Source organism: Scyliorhinus canicula, unplaced genomic scaffold, assembly GCF_902713615.1.
Source record: "Scyliorhinus canicula unplaced genomic scaffold, sScyCan1.1, whole genome shotgun sequence".
NCBI classification, from domain to species: Eukaryota; Metazoa; Chordata; class Chondrichthyes; order Carcharhiniformes; family Scyliorhinidae; genus Scyliorhinus; species Scyliorhinus canicula.
The window spans coordinates 28,731-34,470 of record NW_024055886.1 but is presented as its reverse complement, the minus strand read 5'-3'; positions in this window follow the sequence as shown (position 1 = coordinate 34,470).

Sequence of the window (5,740 nt, the reverse complement as noted above, 5' to 3'; positions counted from 1 at the left end):
TGATCGGGGACAGTATAGGAGTGTAGGGGTGATCGGGGACAGTGTAGGAGTGTAGGGGTGATCGGGGACAGTATAGGAGTGTAGGGGTGATCGGGGACAGTATAGGAGTGTAGGGGTGTAGGGGTGATCGGGACAGTATAGGAGGGTAGGGGTGATCGGGGACAGTGTAGGAGTGTAGGGGTGATCGGGGACAGTATAGGAGTGTAGGGGTGATCGGGGACAGTATAGGAGTGTAGGGGTGATCGGGGACAGTATAGGAGTGTAGGGGTGATCGGGGACAGTATAGGAGTGTAGGGGTGATCGGGGACAGTGTAGGAGGGTAGGGGTGATCGGGGACAGTATAGGAGTGTCGGGGTGATCGGGGACAGTATAGGAGTGTCGGGGTGATCGGGGACAGTGTAGGAGGGTAGGGGTGATCGGGGACAGTATAGGGGTGTAGGGGTGATCGGGGACAGTATAGGAGTGTAGGGGTGATCGGGGACAGTATAGGAGTGTAGAGGTGATCGGGGACAGTATAGGAGTGTAGGGGTGATCGGGGACAGTATAGGAGTGTAGGGGTGATCGGGGACAGTGTAGGAGTGTACAGGTGATCGGGGACAGTGTAGGAGGGTAGGGGTGATCGGGACAGTATAGGAGTGTACAGGTGATCGGGGACAGTGTAGGAGTGTAGGGGTGATCGGGGACAGTATAGGAGTGTAGGGGTGATCGGGGACAGTGTAGGAGTGTAGGGGTGATCGGGGACAGTATAGGAGTGTAGGGGTGATCGGGGACAGTATAGGAGTGTAGGGGTGATCGGGGACAGTATAGGAGTGTAGGGGTGATCGGGGACAGTATAGGGGTGTAGGGGTGATCGGGGACAGTATAGGAGTGTAGGGGTGTAGGGGTGATCGGGGACAGTATAGGAGTGTAGGGGTGATCGGGGACAGTATAGGAGTGTAGGGGTGTAGGGGTGATCGGGGACAGTATAGGAGAGTAGGGGTGATCGGGGACAGTATAGGAGTGTAGAGGTGCAGGGGTGATCGGGGACAGTATAGGAGGGTAGGGGTGATCGGGGACAGTATATGAGTGTAGGGGTGATCGGGGACAGTATAGGAGTGTTAGGGGTGTAGGGGTTATCGGGGACAGTATAGGAGGGTAGGGGTGATCGGGGACAGTATAGGAGTGTAGGGGTGTAGGGGGCAGTATAGGAGTGTAGGGGTGATCGGGGACAGTATAGGAGGGTAGGGGTGATCGGGGACAGTATAGGAGTGTAGGGGTGATCGGGACAGTATAGGAGTGTAGAGGTGATCGGGACAGTATAGGAGTGTAGGGGTGATCGGGGACAGCGTAGGAGTGTAGGGGTGATCGGGGACAGTATAGGAGGGTAGGGGTGATCGGGGACAGTGTAGGAGTGTAGGGGTGATCGGGACAGTATAGGAGTGTAGGGGTGATCGGGGACAGCGTAGGAGTGTAGGGGTGATCGGGGACAGTGTAGGAGTGTAGGGGTGATCGGGGACAGTGTAGGAGTGTATGGGGTAATCGGGGACAGCGTAGCAGTGTAGGGGTGATCAGGGGACAGTGTAGGAGTGTATGGGGTAATCGGGGACAGTATAGGAGTGTATGGGGTGATCGGGGACAGTACAGGAGAGTAGGGGTGATCGGGGACAGTATAGGAGTGTAGAGGTGCAGGGGTGATCGGGGACAGTGTAGGAGGGTAGGGGTGATCGGGGACAGTATAGGAGGGTAGGGGTGATAGGGGACAGTATAGGAGTGTAGGGGTGATCGGGGACAGTGTAGGAGGGTAGGGGTGATCGGGGACAGTGTAGGAGGGTAGGGGTGATCGGGGACAGTATAGGAGTGTCGGGGTGATCGGGGACAGTATAGGAGTGTCGGGGTGATCGGGGACAGTATAGGAGTGTAGGGGTGATCGGGGACAGTATAGGAGGGTAGGGGTGATCGGGGACAGTATAGGAGGGTAGGGGTGATCGGGGACAGTATAGGAGTGTAGGGGTGATCGGGGACAGTATAGGAGGGTAGGGGTGATCGGGGACAGTGTAGGAGTGTAGGGGTGATCGGGGACAGTATAGGAGGGTAGGGGTGATCGGGGACAGTGTAGGAGGGTAGGGGTGATCGGGGACAGTGTAGGAGGGTAGGGGTGATCGGGGACAGTATAGGGGTGTAGGGGTGATCGGGGACAGTATAGGAGTGTAGGGGTGATCGGGGACAGTGTAGGAGTGTAGGGGTGATCGGGGACAGTATAGGAGTGTAGGGGTGATCGGGGACAGTATAGAAGGGTAGGGGTGATCGGGGACAGTATAGGAGTGTAGGGGCGATCGGGGACAGTATAGGAGGGTAGGGGCGATCGAGGACAGTGTAGGAGGGTAGGGGTGATCGGGGACAGTATAGGAGTGTAGGGGTGTAGGGGTTATCGGGGACAGTATAGGAGGGTAGGGGTGATCGGGGACAGTATAGGGGTGTAGGGGTGTAGGGGGCAGTATAGGAGTGTAGGGGTGATCGGGGACAGTATAGGAGGGTAGGGGTGATCGGGGACAGTATAGGAGTGTAGGGGTGATCGGGACAGTATAGGAGTGTAGGGGTGATCGGGACAGTATAGGAGTGTAGGGGTGATCGGGGACAGCGTAGGAGTGTAGGGGTGATCGGGGACAGTATAGGAGGGTAGGGGTGATCGGGGACAGTGTAGGAGTGTAGGGGTGATCGGGGACAGTGTAGGAGTGTATGGGGTAATCGGGGACAGCGTAGGAGTGTATGGGGTGATCGGGGACAGTACAGGAGAGTAGGGGTGATCGGGGACAGTATAGGAGTGTAGAGGTGCAGGGGTGATCGGGGACAGTGTAGGAGGGTAGGGGTGATCGGGAACAGTATAGGAGGGTAGGGGTGATCGGGGACAGTATAGGAGTGTAGGGGTGATCGGGGACAGTGTAGGAGTGTATGGGGTGATCGGGGACAGGTAGGAGTGTAGGGGTGATCGGGGACAGTATAGGAGGGTAGGGGTGATCGGGGACAGTGTAGGAGTGTAGGGGTGATCGGGGACAGTGTAGGAGTGTATGGGTGAATCGGGGACAGCGTAGGAGTGTATGGGGTGATCGGGGACAGTATAGGAGGGTAGGGGTGATCGGGGACAGTATAGGAGTGTAGGGGTGATCGGGGACAGTGTAGGAGGGTAGGGGTGATCGGGGACAGTGTAGGAGGGTAGGGGTGATCGGGGACAGTATAGGAGTGTCGGGGTGATCGGGGACAGTATAGGAGTGTCGGGGTGATCGGGGACAGTATAGGAGGGTAGGGTGATCGGGGACAGTATAGGAGTGTAGGGGTGATCGGGGACAGTATAGGAGGGTAGGGGTGATCGGGGACAGTGTAGGAGTGTAGGGGTGATCGGGGACAGTATAGGAGTGTAGGGGTGATCGGGGACAGTATAGGAGTGTCGGGGTGATCGGGGACAGCGTAGGAGTGTATGGGGTGATCGGGGACAGTATAGGAGTTTAGGAGGGTAGGGGTGATCGGGGACAGTATAGGAGTGTAGGGGTGTAGGGGTGATCGGGGACAGTATAGGAGGGTAGGGGTGATCGGGGACAGTGTAGGAGGGTAGGGGTGATCGGGGACAGTGTAGGAGGGTAGGGGTGATCGGGGACAGTATAGGGGTGTAGGGGTGATCGGGGACAGTATAGGAGTGTAGGGGTGATCGGGGACAGTGTAGGAGTGTAGGGGTGATCGGGGACAGTATAGGAGTGTAGGGGTGATCGGGGACAGTATAGAAGGGTAGGGGCGATCGGGGACAGTATAGAAGTGTAGGGGCGATCGGGGACAGTATAGGAGGGTAGGGGCGATCGAGGACAGTGTAGGAGGGTAGGGGTGATCGGGGACAGTATAGGAGTGTAGGGGTGTTCGGGGACAGTATAGGAGTGTAGGGGTGATCGGGGACAGTATAGGAAGGTAGGGGTGATCGGGGACAGTATAGGGGTGTAGGGGTGATCGGGGACAGTATAGGAGTGTAGGGGTGATCGGGGACAGTATAGGAGTGTAGAGGTGATCGGGGACAGTATAGGAGTGTAGGGGGTGATCGGGACAGTATAGGAGGTAGGGGTGATCGGGGACAGTGTAGGAGTGTACAGGTGATCGGGGACAGTGTAGGAGGGTAGGGGTGATCGGGGACAGTATAGGAGTGTACAGGTGATCGGGACAGTGTAGGAGTGTAGGGGTGATCGGGGACAGTATAGGAGTGGTAGGGTGATCGGGGACAGTGTAGGAGTGTAGGGGTGATCGGGGACAGTGTAGGAGTGTAGGGGTGATCGGGGACAGTATAGGAGTGTAGGGGTGATCGGGGACAGTATAGGAGTGTAGAGGTGATCGGGGACAGTATAGGGGTGTAGGGGTGATCGGGGACCGTAGTAGGAGTGGTAGGGGTGTAGGGGTGATCGGGGACAGTAGATGAGTGTAGGGGTGATCGGGGGACAGTATAGGAGTGTAGGGGTGATCGGGACAGTATAGGAGTGTAGGGGTGATCGGGACAGTATAGGAGTGTAGGGGTGATCGGGGACAGCGTAGGAGTGTAGGGGTGATCGGGGACAGTATAGGAGGGTAGGGGTGATCGGGGACAGTGTAGGAGTGTAGGGGTGATCGGGGACAGTATAGGAGTGTAGGGGTGATCGGGACAGTATAGGAGTGTAGGGGTGATCGGGGACAGCGTAGGAGTGTAGGGGTGATCGGGGACAGTATAGGAGGGTAGGGGTGATCGGGGACAGTGTAGGAGTGTAGGGGTGATCGGGGACAGTGTAGGAGTGTATGGGGTAATCGGGGACAGCGTAGGAGTGTATGGGGTGATCGGGGACAGTACAGGAGAGTAGGGGTGATCGGGGACAGTATAGGAGTGTAGAGGTGCAGGGGTGATCGGGGACAGTGTAGGAGGGTAGGGGTGATCGGGAACAGTATAGGAGGGTAGGGGTGATCGGGGACAGTGTAGGAGTGTAGGGGTGATCGGGGACAGTGTAGGAGTGTATGGGGTAATCGGGGACAGCGTAGGAGTGTAGGGGTGATCGGGGACAGTATAGGAGGGTAGGGGTGATCGGGGACAGTGTAGGAGTGTAGGGGTGATCGGGGACAGTGTAGGAGTGTATGGGGTAATCGGGGACAGCGTAGGAGTGTATGGGGTGATCGGGGACAGTGTAGGGGTGATCGGGGACAGTGTAGGGGTGATCGGGGACAGTGTAGGGGTGATCGGGGACAGTATAGGAGTGTAGGGGTGATCGGGGACAGTGTAGGGGTGATCGGGGACAGTGTAGGGGTGATCGGGGACAGTGTAGGGGTGATCGGGGACAGTATAGGAGTGTAGGGGTGATCAGGGACAGTGTAGGGGTGATCGGGGACAGTGTAGGGGTGATCGGGGACAGTGTAGGGGTGATCGGGGACAGTATAGGAGGGTAGGGGTGATCGGGGACAGTATAGGAGTGTAGGGGGTGATCGGGGACAGTATAGGACGGTAGGGGTGATCGGGGACAGTATAGGAGGGTAGGGGTGATCGGGGACAGTATAGTATTTGTGAAATGTAGAAGTTTGATCTGTCGTGCTGTTTAAAGCGGTCACTGACTATCTGGGTGGGTTAATCTGCTGGTGAAAGTGGGAGGCGATGGTGGGGATCTCTCCTGAGTGCAACCTGTCCTATTCCCAGCACACCGTACTGCCATTTGCTGCGTTGTAAATAAAAATCCTGATTTTAACAACAAGGGAGAGCAGGTGTAATCCTCAC